The sequence below is a fragment of the Chlorocebus sabaeus genome, chromosome 9 (assembly GCF_047675955.1).
Source record: "Chlorocebus sabaeus isolate Y175 chromosome 9, mChlSab1.0.hap1, whole genome shotgun sequence".
NCBI lineage: Eukaryota > Metazoa > Chordata > Mammalia > Primates > Cercopithecidae > Chlorocebus > Chlorocebus sabaeus.
This window is the reverse complement of record NC_132912.1, coordinates 7,707,901-7,728,465: the sequence shown is the minus strand read 5'-3', so window position 1 is coordinate 7,728,465 and position 20,565 is coordinate 7,707,901. Positions and strand designations below refer to the sequence as shown.

At 44.3% G+C, this 20,565-nt stretch overlaps 1 protein-coding gene across 1 annotated transcript in view; it reads left to right on the top strand.

Moving 5' to 3' along the window:
- The window catches only part of ITIH5 (inter-alpha-trypsin inhibitor heavy chain 5), a 101,395-nt gene that overhangs the window by 49,893 nt on the left and 30,937 nt on the right, over nt 1-20,565 (top strand). The window lies entirely within an intron of this gene.

Genomic DNA, 20,565 nt, shown 5'->3' with positions numbered 1-20,565 from the left:
TCAGCTCACTGCATGCAACCTCTGCCTTCTAGGTTCAAGGGATTCTCCTGCCTCAGCCTCCTGAGTAGCTGGGATTACAGGAGTCCACCACCACATCTGGCTGATTTTTGTATTTTTAGTAGAGACAGGGTTTCATCATGTTGGCCAGGCTGGTCTCAAACTCCTGACCTTAGGTGATCCACCTGTCTCAGCCTCCCAAAGTGCTGAGATTATAGGTATGAGCCACCACACCTAGCCTATTTCATTTTTTTAATCAATTCACAATGCATTTGTGATTTAGTGAGTGAGATACTATCTCAAATCTCGTAAGAACTCTCTATCCCACCTGCGTCCACCTCTAGGTCCCGCCTCACATGCTGTTGAACCTACTCCTATCTGATAAACTGTTGCAACTATTTTTCTTCTCAATCTACTACTTTATAAATGGCTTCTTTGGCCATTTATGTTTTACAAATCCAGCAGTGAAATCTGTATCTTCTACATGGCATCTGGTTTTCCTGCACTCCAATAGAGCAAAAACATATTCCAAAATACGATGTGAGACTAGGGTTTAACTGTTTTCTTTCAGAGCAGGGGTATCCAATCTTCTGGCTTCCCTGGGCCACGCTGGAAGAAGAAGAATTGTCTTGAGCCACACGTAAAATACACTCACACTAACAATAGCTAATGAGGTAAAAAAAAAAAAAAAAAAAAATCACACAAAACTCACAATGTTTTAAGAAAGTTTATGAAATTGTGTTGGACTGCATTCAAAACCGTCCTGGGCTGCATGTGGTCCATGGGCCAGGGGTTGGACAAGCTTGTTTTAGAGGATAGCCAAATATAATGTCTAACTAACGTAGGGGGAAAATAAAATAACCTTGCTCTGTGAATCAGCTTTTAGTGGTTCTTTAACGTCATGTGCTTGTCCAGAGCACACCCGGAAAACGGCTCCATTTTTGACGTTTTCTTCCTTCTGCTTTCTTGACTTTCCACCTGGGGTTCCTTTTCTTTTGCATGAGGAATGTCATCCATGAGCATATTTTTTAAAAGAATTCTCTATCTTTGTCTGAAAATGATTTATTTTACTTTTATCCTTTAAGGATAGTTTTTACCAGGTGCGGTATTCTACTTTGGCAGTGATCGAATGATGAATGTAATATTTGAAAATCTGCTTGTAGAAATAGTTTGAGGCCTAGGATGATGGTCTGTTCCTCTAGAGAAGGTTTGGGCTTGTTTCTGTCAGGTCCCTGGGGGAATTAAAATCTGGGATTACTTTAGTCCAGTTTCAGGGGTGGAGGTGTTTGGGCAGCCCAGACGGCTCGAAGCTGGACTGCAGTCCTTTTAGGAGCTGGTGTATTTCTGCTTTGCACGCAGAGTAGAAGGTTTGCCAGAGCATCCCTAAGCTGCAAAGGGGGATGTGCAGCCTCTCAGGTAGCTCTTTGGCCGTGACAAACATCCTTTAGACACAAGTGGTCCCAAATGCCGAGCTTACCTCTTAAAATTTGCATCTTCTCTCAGATATTTTTTTCTCATGGTTTTGTTTGCTCTCTGCTCCTTTAAAGATTTTTTTAAAACCCCGTTTGTTTAGCTTTTTTAGTTCTTACTGGGAAGCTAAAGAAAATGTTTGTTCAAGTTGTTTTTCAGATCTCCTCTGTGATGTTTTAGGATTTTCAGTTTTTTGTCTGTGTCTGCAAAATCCAAACTGTAGAGTCCCTTAGGGCTCAAGTTACTTGTAGGTTTCCCAAAGATTGTCCCAAAGTTTTCGTTACACCAAAGTGAAGCTTTCTCTTATAGTGGCTGATATTTATTGACGTTTTAGAGGCCACACAGCCTTTCCTTATTTACCAAATACCCTGTGAAGTTATTTGCATTATGTGCTACAAGTTCTTTTTTTTTTTGAGACGAAGTCTCACTCTGTCACCTAGGCTGGAGTGCAATGGCACGATATCAGCTCACTGCAACCTCCACCTCCCGGGTTCAAGCAGTTCTCCTGCCTCAGTTCCCCCAAGCAGCTAAGATTACAGGTGCTCATCACCATGCCCAGCTAATTTTTGTATTTTTAGTAGAGGTGGGATTTCGCTGTGTTGGCCAGGCTGGTCTCGAACTCCTGACCTCAGGTGATCTGCCCGCCTCGGCTTTCCAAAGTGCTGGAATTACAGGCTTGAACCACTGAGTCCGGCCCTATGTACTTACAAGTTCTTAAGTGCCATTTTTTGATCAAGTTGTTTTGTGACATTGATGACTGTGTGATAGATGCTGACAGAAGAATAATCATGGCTTCTTTTAAGACCATTGTGGGCCACAGAATACAGTGTTAATTAGGCTGACATATGATCATTATGATAATTCCCATTTGGATTTTGAATCACTAAACAGTTACTGAGTGGCTGCCCTGTACTAGGTTTCCCCAGGCATCTCATTTAATTCCTAGGTACCTATGGATCTTCAGATGTTCTTTCTTTTGCTTTCTTAAAAAAAAAAAAAAAAAAAAAAAAAAAAAAGCTTTTTTCAGAGGGCAGGGTTTGTGTTTCCTCTGAACAAACATACCTTGCTGAAGATATTTATGATTAAATTAACTGCAACCAGTCTGAATTCCTGTGACTACCGAAGTTTGTATTCTGATGTTTTTATTCACCCCCATATCATGAATATATCTTATGGAGTTAAATATTCTTTAAAAACCTGATTCTAATGGCCATAGAGCAATACTGTTCACTAGAAGCTTCTATGAGAATGGGAATGTTCCCCCCCTATGCTGTCCAATACAATAGGCACTAGTCACATATGGGTGTTGAGCTAGTGAAGTATGGCTAATGCAAGCTAGGAACTGAATTTTTAATTTTATTTAATTTTAATAAATTTAAATTTGGATAGTTATATGTGGCTAATAGTTACCATATGGGAGTGTGTAGCTGCAGAACATTTATTCACGCTACCACCCATTAGAGACTTTTCAGCCATTTCCATTTTTTTGCGATTATAAACCCCATTGGGATGACTGTCTTCATGTAGAAATCTCTGACGCATGCCCTGTCATTTTCTTAAATTAGATTCTTAGAATTGGAATTACTGGGGCAAAGAATACCAGCTAATTTGTGGGTTTGGTACATTTTCCAAAAACATTTTCTAAAAAGTCTGTGCCAATTTATAACATTTAAAACTGTTACCAGGCTAAGAATTCCAAATGGATTACGAGGCTAAAGGTAATCAATGAGCCACATCCCAAAACATGTTAAAAAAAAAAAAAATACAGGTGCATATTTAACTGATTTTCAAGTGGGAAGAAACTTTCTAAGCCTAAAAGCAGTATAATCACTTTTAAGCCTAAAAGTAATTACAAAGGGGAAAATCAGTAACTTTAGCTACATAAAAATTTTAAATTTTTGTTGTAAACAAACAAAAAAAAAGTAAACAAAAAACTAGAAAATTGCATGCAGGAAAAAGACAGAAGTGTATCATTAATATGTAAAGAACTGTTCCAGATTAATGAAAATTAATCCTATATAAGAAAATGAGCAAAGGTTATAAAACAAACTACTAGAAAGAAATAAGAAGATTCAATAAACTTACGAAAAAATCATCAAGCATATTAGTAACTAAAGAAATGCATCTCAGGTGCCAGAGTCACTTCAGGGTTTAACCCCAAACCTAGTCCAATCCAGTGCTCCAGGGTTATCTTCCACTTCCTGTGGGAGAATGATCAAGAATCTTCTTGCCAAATAACCCTCAGAAAAATAAACCCTGCCCCAAATTTTCCAGAGAAAAACTAATGAACTAAATCAGGGTCTCCTAAATGTACCTTTAATCATAAAATAATTCGGGCACTTCTTAAAAATATGGCATGGGAGATTTCCAAAATAGCTAAGAGTATTATGTGAATGATCTAATACAAGAATCTTTAGTCTTTAAAATAATTTGATTGTCATCCCCATTTTACTGATGGAGAAACTGAGGCTTTGCAAAAGTAGATGAGTTGGCTAATAAATGGTGTCGGCAGCCTTTAGTCCCGGGTCTGAAGTCTGAGAACCAAGCCGTGCACCGTGCGAGTAACAGTGTGGTTGCGGTAAGAAGGCACACATGTGTGCAGCTGGCAGAAGTGCAAATGGATATAAGGTCAAGGCAGTCCTACATTTCAAGACCCAGTTGAGAAGGCTGCATTGCAGAAGGCAGGGATTTCCTTGCATGATGCAAGAGCAATGTAATAACAGATGTCAGATCATTTGTTATTCTCCCCTCTTCCTTCATTCCTGGATATTAAAATTCCATTCCTTGCTAGCCGCTGAAAGTCTGGCATGCACTCTGCTGGCTTCGAAGCTTCAGCGTGGCCTCTTTCCAGGAGAGCCACCCTAGACCAGCCAAACACGTGTCTGAGCAATTTCGAAAGCCCCTCGCTGCCTTGAGTGGTTTTGAAAACTGCCGACTATTTTTGCAATTCTCAGCTTCTCCAAGGCCACAGTACTCAGTGAAAAGCTTAGCTGGCTCTTCGAAGAGTCTTGTATATGATGTTATGTCTGTTGGTGAAGAGGACAAGTACCCCAAGCACAGGGCTTTCATATTGTGTCAACAGGCTTGGCAATGTGGGATATTTGTCATGCGTCCACATGGATTCTATTAAGACTCATTCGCTGTTATTCCTGATGTTCTTGACTCCTCTCATGTTTGACGGGCCTGAAAGACCTCGCTGCCTTTATTGCAATGTAGGACACATAGCTGGCATTTAATAATTACTTGAACCATTGGTTTAGAAAAAGTTGTAAAAACCATTCAACCTTAAAAAAATACACTCGGTAAGGGGTATATTGGCACCTCGGGAGCCCCCAAAGCTGTGTGCCTCTGGCATTTTCTGGTTCTTGTCCTAATCCCAGTGGGAACATGATCCTGGAAGCCAGGACCTGCCCGGCTTGTGAACAGCAACAGAGCTGCCCGAGGTTTGCTGGCACATGGCTTTGCTGTTTTCCCTCCCGGGTGCTTTTGCAGACAAGTTTGTTGAGAGATGGCTCTGGTGTTGGGTCAGGCAGGGCTTCTACCTCCCAATTTGAGCTAAAACTTCTTGGTGAGAATGGGAGCTAAGAAGAGAAGAGCCAAACAAACAAACAAACAAACAAAAAAAAAAAAAAAAAAAATAGGGGGAGAAAAATGTAATCAGGGAAGGCTGCTTTTTTTCTTGTTAGTTGCATGCTTAAAGCATTGACATTTGCAGACAGACATGTAGTCCTTGGGAGCATTAGAGTATGTTTTTCTTTGACCATGGTGTCCACTTTCTTGTCTTTCCTTTTCCTAATCTATAGAATTCGATCTACCACTTTCACATTCATATTAAAGAACTTGGGTAAGGGACCTTCTTTGGCAACCAAGCAGTGACGAATGGATCACTTACCAGATGTTTTCCATACTTTAATGGTCTCCAAACCTGTTCCCACACTCTGTGTCCCTCTGTGCCAATTCTGGGTTCCCATATAGCCTTTGAAACTTGTTTTCCTTTCTCCATTTTATTTGGTTGACAATTTTAGAGGGTAAAGAACAAGCATGTTTCTTATCTGTAATTGTCAAGTTAAAATGAGGGCAAACATGAATTAGTCAAGTTAAAATGAGGGCAAACGTGAATTAACAAGTAGGAGAACTGGGAGCTGCATGTCGATTTTGCTTCACTCACAGGCTTACTTTATGCTCTAGGACATTGGTTTCTCCCTCACTGTCCAAAACTGGGTTCCCAGGAGCTATTTGGATATTTCATATGTAACCTTACAGGTGAATAATTTGTAAGCTCCATGGACTTGGGGAGTGTCTTGTGTTTGATCATTACAATATGCATTCCCAACTCTTCACACATAGTGGGTAATGACATTTGCTGCCAAATTACCAGCCCACAGACAATAAATGTATCCTGCATTTTTCTGAGGCATAGTAGTTACCATTGAGCGATCAGTGCATATCAAGTGCTGTGAGGGTTTTACGTACATGTCTTCGTTTAATCTTTCAGCCATCCAGTGAAATAGATATTGCTATCCTCATTTTATACATGGGAAGGTGGAGGCCAGGAAGATGATGTACTTAGGCTGAAATACACAGCATTATAACTAGGAAAGTTAGGATTCCAGCCCAGGTCAGCCTTACCTAAAGCACTTCACCATAACATCCTATGTGGACCATAACACAGTGGTGGTCTGTAGACCACTTCTCAAGCTTTGAGGCTCTATCTGTTTTTGTCACCAAGTAATGTGAAGGACAGTGCTGCCCATCTCAGGTGAGTGCACACAGATGTCACCTACTCAAAGAGGTGCCAGCCAGCAGGCTGGTATTGTGAAAAACTCACGAAGCTATTCTGCTTTGATTCATAGAATTATTGAGCAACATTTTATTATTTAACATTAAGCACACCTTAGGCGTGTATAGGGAGGCAGACTTCTTTCCCTTTTATGATGTGGATTGGGCAGGTGCTGTCCGAGTGTGCGTGCAGAAGGCAGAAACGTAGACTGAGGCAAGGTGGCTCGGGCAAGCTGAGTGACTGTCAAGTCCAATGATGTCCAACAGTGTGTCATTGTAGCTGCCCTCTTCAAACTATGTGGATCTGCCACATTTCAAAAGAGAGGATCCAGGCCAGGTGTGGTGGCTCATGCCTGTAATCCCAGCACTTTGAGAGGCCAAGGCGGGAGGATGGCTCGAGCCCAGGAGTTCAAGACGAGACTGGGCAGCATAGTGAGACCTCATCTGTACCAAAAAGAACAAAATTAGCCAGGCATGATGGCCACACCTGTAGTCCCAGCTACTTAGGAGGCTGAGGCAGGAAGATGGCTTGAGCCCAGGAGGTCGAGACTGCAGTGAGCTAGGATGGCGCCATTGCACTCCAGCCTGGGCAACAGGGCAGGACCTTGTCTCAAACAAACACACAAACAAAAATTAAATGATGGAGATCAAAGAAGGCAGTCAGGTTCACTGAGCAGCCTGGAGGAAAGCTCAGCATGAGCTGCAGGCCCAGAGGGCCTCTGAGGGCTTGCCGTCCGGTTAGAGGAGAGAACTCCCCGCACAAATGGAGGCACTCAGAAAGCAGGAGGGTGCAAGCTTGCCCCGTGAGAGCCTGCCTGAAAGACTGGGGGAAGGGGTCTCAGAAGGCAAGTGCTATGTGGCTATCATGCAACTAAAAATCGACAACAGAGAACGTTGGGTCCACCTGCTTTGCCTGTGCAGGTCTAGGCCTTGTTTAAGCACCTGAAAGCAAGGCCCCAGGAAATATCAGAACAGTCTAGCCTCCCTTTTTGTTTTTCTGGAGCCAGTGTCGTCAAAACTCTTTTGTAAAGGGGCAGATGATAAACATCTTAAGTTTCACACACCAGATGGGTTTTTTTTCTTCTTTTGAGACTGAATTTCACTCTTGTTGCACAGGCTGGAGTACAGTGGCGTGATCTCAGCTCACTGCAACCTCCGCCTCCTGGGTTCAAGCAATTCTCCTACCTCAGCCTTCCGAGTAGGCTGGGATTACAGGCATGCGCCATCACACCTGGCTAATTTTGTATTTTTAGTAGAGGTGGGGTTTCACTATGTTGGCCAGGCTAATCTCAAACCCCTAACCTCGGGTGATCACCTCGGGCGATTCACCCGCCTCAGCCTCCCAAAGACAGAGCCACGGCGCCAGGCTGAAGATTCATTTTTTTATGCTTTCTCCCATCTCCCTCTCTTTCTGTAGAGAAAGGGTCTCACTATGTTACCCAGGCTGGTTTTGAACTCCTGGACTCAAGCAATCCTCCTACTTTGGCTTCCAAAGTGCTGGGATTATAGGAATGAGCCACCACGCCTGCCCGGCCCCAGATGGTTTCTGTTGTAACCACTCAACTCTGCTGTTGGAGATCAAGATCTGCTGTCTTCCTTGTGAAAAGAGCGCAGCCACAGGCAATATGCAAAGAAATGGGTGTGGTTGTGTTCCAGTGAAACCTTATTTACTAAAAGCAGGCGGCAGCAGAGGCCCCTGAGCCACGGTTTGCTGACACCTGTCTAGAGCGAGGACTCATCAAAATGACCTTGAGTTACATGCCAGTTGATTGTGTTTATTCTTGTCTGCTGGGCTGCCCTTGTCAAGACGTTGCTACCAACAGATGTGTGTTTCAGGAAAACATTGCAAAACAGAGATTTGAGACTTGAGGCAGGAAGCAGGAGACAGTGGGGAAAACTGGTTTTTGTCCCTGACTCACAATATGAGGTAATAAATGATGGACAGAGGGCAAAATATTTTTTCCCTAGGCCATGAGTGAAAGCTTGAATTTTTAGTTTCGGGAAAAAAATTGCTCCCCAACAATAATAATACAGATAATTTAAAATAAATTAGAGGCACCCGTTTAAAAATGTATTGCTGTTGTTGAGGTAGTTAAGATTTACCCAGATGAAGTAGATCTTAAAGGTAAAATGAGGTCCTATTTTATTTATTTTTCCTTTAAACTTTTATTTTAGGTTTAAGAGACACATATACAGGTTTGCTAGATGGGTAAATTGTGTGTTGAGGGGGTTTGGTGTACAGATTATTTCATCATCCAGCTAATATGCATAGTACCTGATAGGCAGTTTTTTGACCCTCACCCTCCTCCCACCCTCCACCCACAAGAGGCCCCAGTGTCCGTTCCCTTCTTTGTGTCCATGTGTACTCAGTGTTTAGCTCCCACTTATAAGTGAGAGTATACAGTATTTGGTTTTCTGTTCCTGAGTTAATTTGCTTAGGATAATGGCTCCCAGTTCCATCCATGTTGCTCCAAAGGACATGATCTTATTCTTTTTTATGGCTGTGTAGTATTCCATGGTATATTTGTACCACATTTTCTTTGAGTCCACCACTGATGGTCATTTAGGTTGAGTCCGTGTCTTTGGTCTTGAGAATAGTGCTGTGATGAACATATGCGTGTGTGCGTCTTTATGGTAGAATGATTTCTATTCCTTTGGGTATATACCCAATAATGGGCTGGCTGGATTGATTGGGAGCTCTGTTTCCAGTTCTTTGAGAAATCGCCAGACTGCTGTCCACAGTGACCAAAGTGTTTACATTCCTACCGGCAGTGTATAAGCATTCCCCTTCTCTGCAACCTTGCCCGCATCTGTTATAAAATGAGGTCATGTTTTGAAATGTGGAGTATCTCTGAATGCGGGCACTCTGTGGCTGTCATACAAAGAGACACTTGTCAGTATAGAATTTGGGGTGCTCCTGCATCACCTGCTCAGATCGCAGCCTTGCTGTGAGCGTCGGAAAGTGTGGCGCCAGGAAATCACAGAAAGGCCTAGTTTCCCCCTTTCTGGTTTCCCAGTTTTTAAGTCCCAAATTGGAATTGGCAGACTTTTGCTGTAAAGGGCTAGATAGGGGCTGAAACGAAACTTTGCTACAAGTAACAGCGAGATAAACACTACAAGTCAGAGAGAATTAAATGAGATAACAAACATGGAAGTGCTTATCAGAGTGTCAGAACGCTTTGTCACTCAGGGATTGTGTAATCTTGGCTGGCTGATTGAAATTGCAACTGGGTGAAATTCCTAAGCGCTGGCGTTGCCTGATAGCACAGCCACCCACTTCTCGGGTTCGGGACGCCTGACTCTCACTCAGCTTTCCACTTTGGCTTTAACTCTAGAGTTCAGATTCTCCAAACATGAAACAAATATGGGTTAGAGGCTGTGGGGGAGGCGCTAGGTATGGGGGACACAGAGCTAAATGAGACACAGCCTTTCCTCACAAGAAGCTCAGAGAAGAAGAGGAAGTCAGGCAACAATTATATAGGGAGTGCTCCGTGTAATAGGGCATAGGTAAGAGCCAGTAGTTGCGCGATAGGGTGATGCTCAGTTCTTTTTAGTGGTGGGAGAGTAGGGGATGGTGGATGATTCTCAGAGGAAGGCATAGTTGGGTGAGTCTCAAAAGCCTCTTAGAAGTTAACTGAGTGGGCGTCATGAGAAGAGGGGGATTGGATCCAAGCAGAATGAGAGAGATGCGTGACATGTACAAAGCATGGAGGCAGGAGAAAGTGTCTCTCCAAGGGCATCAGCCCTAAGTCACTTTCACCAAGAACTTTAGAATTTTGCCGGTGAAAGGAAACACGGAATAGACAAAGCCCAGTGGCTCCCGCCTGTAATCCCAGCACTTTGGGAGGCCAAGAGGGGCAGATCATCTGAGGTCAGGAGTTCAAGACCAGCCTGGGCAACTTGGCAAAATCTCGTTTCTACTAAAAATACAAAAACTGGCTGGGTGTGGTGGTGGGCACCTATCACCCCAGCTACTCGGTAGGCTGAGGCAGGAGAATAGCTTGAACCTGGGAGGCGGGGGTTGCAGTGAGCCATGATCACACCACCGCACTCCAGCCTGGTGACAGAGAGAGACTCCATTTCAAAAAAGAAAAAAAAAAAATGGAACAATCATACGTTATTCAAAACTAACATAGATAGTGGAAAGGATTGTAGGGGAAAGAAAGAACTTGAGATAGTCAGGGAAAGATTAATGATGGAGATGGAAGAGGAACTGGTTCTTGAAGATGGGATACAATTTTCTTGGCAGGAAAAGAATGAGTGAATTCTTGGTTGGGGAAAACCACAAAGCATGAAAGAAGGCTGAATATGCCTTCTTTTGGGGAAGGAAAATGCTGAGCACGTGAGTTCGGTGATATCCCCCAGGAGAGTTACCAGTCGCTGGGTCCTCGGGCCTGAGGCTTTAATGACCCTATGGGAATAGCAGATGAGAGCTTGGGCACTCTGAGGTGGGGGTTGAACCTGAGACCCCTGATAAAGCTGGTTCCATCAAAGGACTGCACCCTTAGCGGAGTAGTAGGCAGAGGAAACCTCCACCTGCTGATGCAGGAAGACAACATAGAAGATTGCCCAACTGTGTTTGACTTTGGGGGTTGCGGGGCAAGGGAAGACTTGCCTTATAACCATGGGACCCAAACAGATAGCCTGGAAGCATGTGAGCAGGTGATTGAATGTCAACTACCATGGAATCAAGGAACTCTCTGATAATCCACCCATCGAGGGGTTCTGGGCCGGGGGAACCTGGAGGTGCCTGGGAAGCTCCTGCAGGGCCGTGGCACCAACTTATGCTGCAGGGAATTTCCCCAGATAAAGCCCCTCTGAGAAGATGCTCATGACACAACAGCACAAAACACACAAGGAGGCAGTCCACGCAGACCAAGGGACAGCCATGCAACGCACTTTAAAAATACCAGTATCAGGCTGGGCGCGGTGGCTCACGCCTGTAATCTTAGTGCTTCGGGTGGCCAAGGCGAGTGGATCATGAGGTCAGGAGATCGAGAGCATCCTAGCTAACATGGTGAAACCCTGTCTCTACTAAAAATACAAAAAAATTAGCCAGGCTGGTGGCGGCGCCTGTAGTTCCACCTACTCGGGAGGCTGAGGCAGGAGAATGGCGTGAACCCAGGAGGTGGAGCTTGCAGTGAGCCGAGATCTGCACTCCAGCCTGGACTACAGAGCGAGACTCCATCTCAAAAAACAAAAAACAAAACCGTATCAGCATTGTTGAGATAGAATTCACAGACCATAAAAGCCACCCTTTCAAAGCGTACCAGTCAGTGGCTTTTAGTATTTTCGGAGAGTTGTGAAACCGTCCCCGCTATCTAATTTTAGAATATCTCATCATCTCCCAAAGAACCGCCATACTTATTAGCAGTCATTGCTCATTCACCCCTTTTTCTAGCCCCTGACTACTACTAGTCTCCTTTCTGTCTCTATGGATTTGCCTATTCTAGACATTTCGTATTAATAGAGTTATACAGTGTGCAGCCTTTTGTGCCTGGCTGCTTTCACGTAGCATGATACCTCCCAGGTTCAGCCATGTCATAGCTTGCATCTGTATTTCATTCTTTTTTACTGCTGAATAGTATTTCATTAGATGGATATACCATGCATTTTTTAGCAGAGATTCTGAGAGTGTGAAGTGAGTTTGAGCTTGCACAGCACTATGTGCTAGAGCTGCAGCTAAGCTCAGAGGTGGGATTTAGTTGTTTACACCATGCTAAGGTGTAGGATTTCTTCAGTGGCTGATAGAAGGAGCCCTGCAGCTGCAAGTGCTGTAGGAATGTAATTTGTGGGCCACAGCTGTTGGTAAGACAAATAGGACACAGAAGCTGTGAGACACGGGGAGCCTGCATGGAATGACAGCGTATGCCCCACAAAAAGGAACTTCAGCCAGAGTGGTGACTATGAATGTGGAAGAAGGAAGAACTATGGAGCTGCTACTAAAGAAGAATCAGTGTGGCATGGTAATTAGCTGGATAGAGTTAAAAAAAAAAAAAAAAAGATTCTTGAGACTTTGGAACCATGAGTGGAAGTAGGATATCCTAGAGGAGGAGCTGATTTGAGAGAAAAACATTCTGTGAGTTTCTTCTTACGCTGCTATGAAGAAATAACCCGATACTGAGTAATTTATGAAGGAAAGAGGTTTAATTGACTCTCAGTTCCACATGTCTGGGGAGGCCTCAGGAAACTTACAATCATGGCAGAAGGCAAAGGAGAAGCAGGCACCTTCTTCCCAGGGCAGCAGGACAGAGTGAGTGCAAGCAGGGGAAATGCCAGATGCTTATAAAACCAGCAGATCTCATGAGACTCACTCATTATCGCGAGAACAGCATGGGGGAAACTGTCTCCATGATTCAGTTACCTCCACCTAGTCCTGCCCTTGACATGTAGGGATTATGGGAATTAAAATTCAAGGTGAGATTTGGATGGGGACACAGGCAAACCATACCAAATATTGTGTATTGAGTTTTCAGCAGATTAAGACTGAAATGACAGTGGGGTGGCGAAGGTATTCAGATGGAGAGCATGGAGGTGTGGACTTGAGAGACCCCAAAACAGATGTGGTAGCTGAAGAATGGATAAAACTGCTTCACGGAAGAGTAGAGAGGGAGGGAGGATAAAAGGCCAAAAACTGAGCCTTAGGCCAGGCGCGGTGGCTCATGCCTGTAATCCCGGCACTTTGGGAGGCTGAGGCAGGCAGATCACCTGAGGTCAGGAGTTTGAGACCAGCCTGGTGAACATGGTGAAACCCTGTCTCTACTAAAAAGGCAAAAAATTCGCCCCGCGTAGTGGCACGCACCTGTAGTCCCAGCTACTCAGGAGGCTGAGGCAGGAGAATCACTTGAACCCGGGAGGTGGAGGTTGCAGTGAGCTGAGATTGAGCCACTGTATTCCAGCCTGGGTGACAGAGGGAGATTCCCTCTCAAAAACAAAACAAAGCAAAAACTGAGCCTTAGAGGGTATCAGATTTGGTAGGAGGAAGAGAGGGTGATGTGCATGTGATCAACAATTCTACAATCAATGAAGAGAAATTGTGGTGAGCGATTCAGTATCTTGAGGGTAGCCCTTGTTCTGAGCAAACCTGCTGTTCAGGGATGGCTGTCGGCCCTGTGTGGTGGCGTTCCCCATCACGGGGTGTTCACACGCATTCCTAGGGCCACCTGGAAGGAGATCAGATCAGATCTCCTTCTCTAGAAGCAGATCACACAGAGGTTGGAGATATGACCTGCTTGATGCGGGCTACTGGATACCAGGAGGGAGGCTGATGCTGCTAAGAGTGTCGGACTTGAGACACTGAGACTAAGAGTCTCAATGCAGACTTGTGTCATTGAGAGAGAGAGACAGGCCCAGCAAAGCAAAGCCTCAGCTAGTCCTCAGTGCAGTAGTGTTTATGATTTAAATGGCCTGGCAAACTCTCCTTGAATTTGGCTCTGGAAGATCTGCTTCTGTGAGGACAAAGCAGTCACCCTCCCCAGATATGAACACTTGGTATTTGGCATTCTTGACCTCCAAGAACCCTGTTGGGCCGGCCCTCTCTCTGAATTGGGGTAAAGAAGAGGAAGTTCTCACAGTGACTGGTTTAGACACTGTTCCTTTGATTCTCTGAAATCTCCCACTTTTGCTTAGATGTGGTCATCGTGCACATTTCTACAGTTTGCCAAATGACATCAGTTGCTGATGTTTCAAGAGTGGTTAGAAAGAGGGATAAGTAAAATTTGTCGGGAGTGAGGAGCCAAATTAAAATTAATAACAATTAAGAGCTCTTTCCCCACTGGTAGCAAAATATATTATATTTAGTGGTGCCATAGTCTGTGTCTTAGTCCATTCAGGCCACTATAACAATCTGCCATAGACTGAGTAGCTTATAAACAACAGACATCTGTTTCACATAGTTCTAGAGGTTGGAAAGCCCAACATCAAGATGCCAGCAGACTCTGTGTCTGGGGAGGGCCCACCTTCTGGTTCATAGACACAACGTCTCCCCATGTCGTCCCATGGTGGGAGGGAGTAGCTAGCTAGCTCGCTGGGGTCTTTCGTAAAGGCACTGATCCCAACCACGAGAGCTCTGATTTCATGACCTAATGACCTCCCAGAGTCCCCCCCTCCTGGTACCATTACCTTGGGGGTTAGGATTTCAACCTTTGAATTTAGGGGGACCCAAACCATCCCTCGTGTACCCCTAGGCTATGCCAAATTCTTAGCTTGAAGAAGGATGTTCCAGTGAGCCAAATGTAAAGTCAGATAAATAGTGATTTCCGAATCACCTCTCCTAGGTGCACGTGTAACTCGAAAGGGAAGGCAGAGGCCGAGGTAACAAGACAGACGTCCAGGAGGAGAGGGCGCACTCATGTCTGGTGGGTTGATGGCAGCAGTGGGCTGGAGGGACCTAGTGCTCAGAGATGTTCAGGAGACAGTTGTGGTCATTTTGAGAATGTGCTAGACTGAAGGAGAATACCTAGAAGAAGACAGAAGCATGTTTCGAGGGGCCAGGTGGGAAAATGGGGTTTCAGAGGTCAGATGAAGTCACAGCATTGGAACTGTTCTCCCCCCAGCATCTTGTCCACTGGCTCGTATTTCTGAGACATAGAGCTCATCTGAAACTTCAGCCCACCTCCATCCTTTATGACTGGCTAGAACTTAGTTCTGAGGCCATTTTGCTTGTCTTCCCCAGGTAACCGAGCCAGACAGAGTAGGAAGAGATGTGAGGTTTCTACTTCACCCTCCTTCCCCATAGATCTAAGAAGCCTCTACTGCTTTCTCTGCTCTGGACTGTCTAGCTATCCACATCCAATCTAGCACAAATAAGGAAGACTAGAAAAAGTAACCAGAGCACCTCTTAATCCCCAACAGTTAAGTTCACCGGTTTTTATAATGTCTTCCCTCTTGCAACAGACATCTCCCTTTCCAGTCTCATTGGTGACCTTAACTAAGAGTCTGGGAAGATGGAAAGAGACCCAGGAACAGTGTCATTCTCCCTGCCTGGTGGAGGGGGCTCCACTTCCTCTAAATATTTTCTTGTATATACAATCTACGTTTGTGGATATGCTGTGTTTACTTCTTACCTAATTGTTCCATGATTTTACGTGGAGCATGGCTTTTTCCCAGCCTCTCCATATCTTTGTGTTTCATGTTCTTGATGTTTGTGAAGACACATCTCTGGGAATTTATAGTGAGAGGCATAGGATGGACCAAAGCCAAGCAGAAAGGAATCATGAGAACTTAAGGGAAAGGGAAAGGTGATCAGGTCAAAGGCAGATGGAGAGTCCAACACCATAACACCTGTAGAATGAAACATGCAGGGATCTAGAATCCAGACCCACAGTTGGACAACATAAACTTCAGATTTAGACCAGGAGTGAGAAACCAAGAACTCAATCATTTTATCCGTTAGCATGTCAGAACGACGGATGGGAGACACCAGTTACACAGAGAGCTGAACCTCTCTTGGTCAGCATCATCCTCTTACTTACTTCCTATTAGAACAGGCAGCCGTGCCTGGGATTCATCTGGAGCCTACAGTTACAGGTAGGCTGGGTTCTTGTTAACGCTATCAAGCCTGTGTACTAAGGCTGTATTCTTTGCTAGAATGAGAAGTATGGAATTGACAATGAATGTAAATCCTCCAAAGTACTGACCTTCCACATGAAGAGAAGTGGGGAAGAAAAATCTGTTTCTAGCCCTGAGTTACTTACACATCAAGTATAAAAAATGGATTTGCCTACTGTGTCGTAAAGAATAGCAGAAACATTACTGGCAAAGAGCTTTTCCGAAAAACGTACAATGACATGGTTAGGTAAATGTTTGGTACACTTGTCAAAGCAAAGTCAAAACATTAGGTAACTAATCTTAACATAAGCAGAGGATTAAGATGAGACATAGTTCGCTTCTCAAGTTAGAATCGTGTTATGCAAACACAAAGATTAATGGAATTAGTTTTGTTTGTATTGCAAAAAATGTTTTAATATCTAAACCTATTCAGCCTTTTTAAAAAAAAGTTAAGGCTGACTTTAGCCAGAATTTAGTCTGTAACAATCTTTCTATTTTAGAACCAGTCTTGAAGTGGTATCGGTATTTAGAAACGTTACAATAAAAGTGCTTTTTATCTTGCCATGAAGAAATAATTTGTTTATATTTTTACATAGATCAGGTAAACATATATGCAAATAAGTATTTCGAATCAGAGTTGCGATATTATCTAGCACCATACTGCATTCAAAGAGCATTTGAAAGGAGAATTTAAGCAGTAAGTGAAAGTGTAGTAGCTTAAAATAATATATTTTAAAATATAGGAGCCCTGTGATTTTGCTTAATTGAAGAAATATGCTTTTCATGGCAGTGTGAACGTTAAAATGTTGAGACCAAAGAAAAATGTCTTCTACTTTTACTTCTAAGTGAAATTTCATTAAACTGTTTTAAAGTTTTGGAAGATGTATGACTTCTATCCCAAATTTTCCATTTATATGAAGAAAGCTAATTACTTTCTGCCATTTCTCCAAAAAATATTTTGGCCAGTAGAAAAATCCTTCTAGTTTCTTGCAACAAGATTTCCCAAATTTGACAGAGACACCTTTTTTGGTTATCTTCTGTTTGTCATAATTGAACATTTTTATTTTTAATATGAATAATATAGTGTGGTTCATTTCAGGAGGTATTTATAGCAGAGGAGCAAAAAAAGGAACTTGGCATTGCACGACAGCTGATTTCCTTTAGGCGTTTTCATAACCTCCTGAAGTGTTACTTACACTCTTACACTATAGTCAATGGAGTAGCATTCTTTTGTAATGTTTTGATTTCTTCTTGGGAGCCAATCTGTTGCTAGATTTTTAAGAAGTACAGCAATGATATGGACCCAAATACTTTATGGAGAACTGGTTCTTCTTATTCAATTTATTGCCTTACTCCTAAGACTGGGATTTTTTTTTTTTTTTTTTTATCTGATTATTTGGTGGGTCAGTCACAGTAAGATTTTAGAAAATCTTCCTTCAAATTACTGAATGACCTGCAGAGGGTAACGTAAGTTTATGCTACCTTTTATAAAATAAATTTTTGTAAGCTTATAATACGGTGGACTTTGAATACCGCCACTGAGGCTTAGTGGACACCCACGGCCTGGGGACATCCCTTGACAAGTCATGGCTACTCTGGTCTCAGCCATGACAGTGACTCCAAGGTGACTTGGGACCATGCTGTGTACGGGTGTCTGTGGGGTACGGAGGGGGTGACCCGGGACCATGCTGTGTACGGGTGTCTGTGAGGTACGGAGGGGGTGACCCGGGACCATGCTGTGTATGGGTGTCTGTGGGGTACGGAGGGGGTGACCCGGGACCATGCTGTGTAGGGGTGTCTGTGGGGTACGGAGGGGGTGACCCGGGACCATGCTGTGTACGGGTGTCTGTGGGGTACAGAGGGATGACCTGGTACCATGCTGTGTACGGGTGTCTGGGGGGTACGGAGGGATGACCTGGGACTATGCTGTGTATGGGTGTCTGTGGGGTACGGAGGGGGTGACCTGGGACCATGCTGTGTACAGGTGTCTGTGGGGTCCGGAGGGGGTGACCTGGGACCATGCTGTGTACGGGTGTCTGTGGGGTACGGAGGGGGTGACTTGGGACCATGCTATGTACGGGTGTCTGTGGGGTACGGAGGGGGTGACTTGGGACCATGCTATGTACGGGTGTCTGTGGGGTACGGAGGGGGTGACTTGGGACCATGCTGTGTAGGGGTGTCTGTGGGGTACAGTGGGGGTGACTCCAAGGTGACTTGGGACCATTCTGTGTTCAGGTATCTGTGGGTACAGAGGGGGTGACAGATCTGAGACTGGGAAGGTTGGACATTTCCATTCTCCTCACTGTGGGCTTAGGAAAGAAGTTTCAGATTGCAGTAAGAATCTGTTGTGAACTTTGATGAAGTCACAGATGGTTTTTTATTTTGGTTGGTTCCTTCAGATGGCATGATGACAGGGCCATCTGCCACCCACCAAGGGGCACTGAGGACCTCCTGCCTGCTGGGTTAGGAAGGCCTAAGGACAGTACAGACACCTGCCCCCTCCCCACTGGTGTCCATGGCCTCTGCCCACCTTAGAAAGGACAAAGGCTGACCTGCCACTACAGCTTGTCTTGGGCATGTTTCATTTTCCAAAATTACCTTTCAGAAACTTAGGGCTGTTTTCATTTGCTGATTATGATTCTCTTCCATGGCTTGAATCAGGGTTTCAGAAGGTCTTTGATTTCTTTGGTGGATTTTTTTTTTTTTTTGGGGGGGGATGGAGTCTCACTCTGCGCCCAGCCTGGAGTGCAGTGGCGCAGTCTCTGCTCACTGCAACCTCTGCCTCCTGGGTTCATGGGATTCTCCTGCCTCCGTCTCCTGAGTAGCTGGGATTACAGGCATGCACTGCCATGCTCGGCTAATTTTTGTATTTTTAGTAGAGTTAGGGTTTCGCCACGTTGGCCAGGCTGGTCTCAAACTCCTGACCTCAGGTGATCGTCCTGCCTCTACTTCCCAAAGTGCTGGGATTACAGGCGTGAGCCACTGCACCCGGCCTTTACTGGATTATTTTAATCCAGTCTTTAGTCTTTCTCTTAGGCTCATTCAAAAGAACTGTGTGGATCAATGGGAAGGAAAATGTCAACTCGCTGGTAAACATTTTAGACTGAGGCGAGGGATGGTGCCACTCAGGAGAACTGCACGATCATTGTGCAGGAGGCGTGGAATGACTGATGCTGAGTTCCCTTGAACTTGGATTCATCTGTGATGTCGTGGGTTCTCCTTGTCTTATGCCCAAAAACCTAGGGTTTGTGGCACAAGAGCCTTTTGTGTCAGGGTTAGTTCCCATCGAATATGGTTTGAGAAAAGCTGCATCGTGGGTACCCGATGGAAGTGGGAGGAAGCCGTGGGCCGCAGCTGGCTCTTCCGTGGGCTCCCTTGACTTCCCCTCTTAGGGTCTTATTGGACGCGCTTCTCTACTTGGGAAATGTTTACTGGTCATTCATGGCATGGTAGTTAACGCAATGGAATGCTTATCCCTTTGAGGGTTGGGCCAAGAGCCTGAAGCTCCTTGGGCTCAGCTTTATAGGAAAGAGGAAGAGGAAGAGAAGGGAAGGCCCCATCTCTTGTTCCCAGCGCAGCTTCATGCAGGGCCCGTGGTGCACAGGACAGACACCATTAAAGAGACTCTGTAATCCTCCTTCCCAAAGATCGCTAGAACAAGCGAGACCATTGCCGACTATACTGAAGGGCTGGAGAATCTGAAATAGAGTTTCCTTTTATTTATTTATTTATTTATTTATTTATTTATTTATTTATGTAGATGGAGTCTCGCTCTGTTGCCCAGGTTGGAATGCAGTGGCATGATCTTGGCTCACTGCAACCTGTGCCTCACGGGTTCAAGCAATTCTCCTGCTTCAGCCTCCTGAGTAGCTGGGACTACAGGCACGTGTCACCATGCCTGGCTAATTTTTTGTGTTTTTAGTAGAGATGGGGTTTCACCATGTTGGCCAGGATAGTCTCGATCTCCTGACCTCATGATCTGCCTGCCTTGGCCTCCCAAAGTGCTGGGATTACAGGCGTGAGCCACCACACCCGACCAGAGTTTACTTATGTTTATTTATAACATAAGCCTTCTTGTGCCTGGAAGAATTTAAATACAAAGAGATTAAAGGACTTACTTATAGTAAACCTAAGACAGAGCTGGAATGGACTTCTAAGATAGTGTTTTTAAAGCAATAGGTTTTTGTTCTTTTAATCCAAGTGAAGTACGTATAAGAGGAGGAATTCATCACCATAAAATAGTTTTAAACAGAGTAATCTCTATCCTTTGTGACTCTAGATAACTAGGGTTAGAAGGAATCTCGTGTAATGCCTGCATCCAGGCCAAGGTATATCTTCAGTACCCAAATAGTAAGAAGTATATTCTTTCCATTTACTAAGTGTATCTGGGTGCGATTTTCAAAATCTCCCTTGAGTCCAAACGTAATCTGGTCTTTTTTATTTGTTCAATTTTAAATTTATTATTTATTTATTTACGTTTTAGAGATAGGGTCTCGCTCTGTTGCCCAGGCTGAAGTGTAGTGGCATGATTATAGCTCACTGCAGCCTCAAACTCCTGGGCTCAAGCCATCCTCCTGCCTCAGCCTCCTGAATAGCTGGGACCACAGCCATTGCTCCTAACCTGGAATTTTTAAAAGATCTCTTCTGATGACATGTGGACCCATGTCTGCAGCTTGTCCTCTTGTGTTAGCAGAGATGACACCCATTAACTATGGATTGTGCTTTTAGGAACTGGCACGGACCCCCCCAGGGAAACCCGAAGGGCCTCTT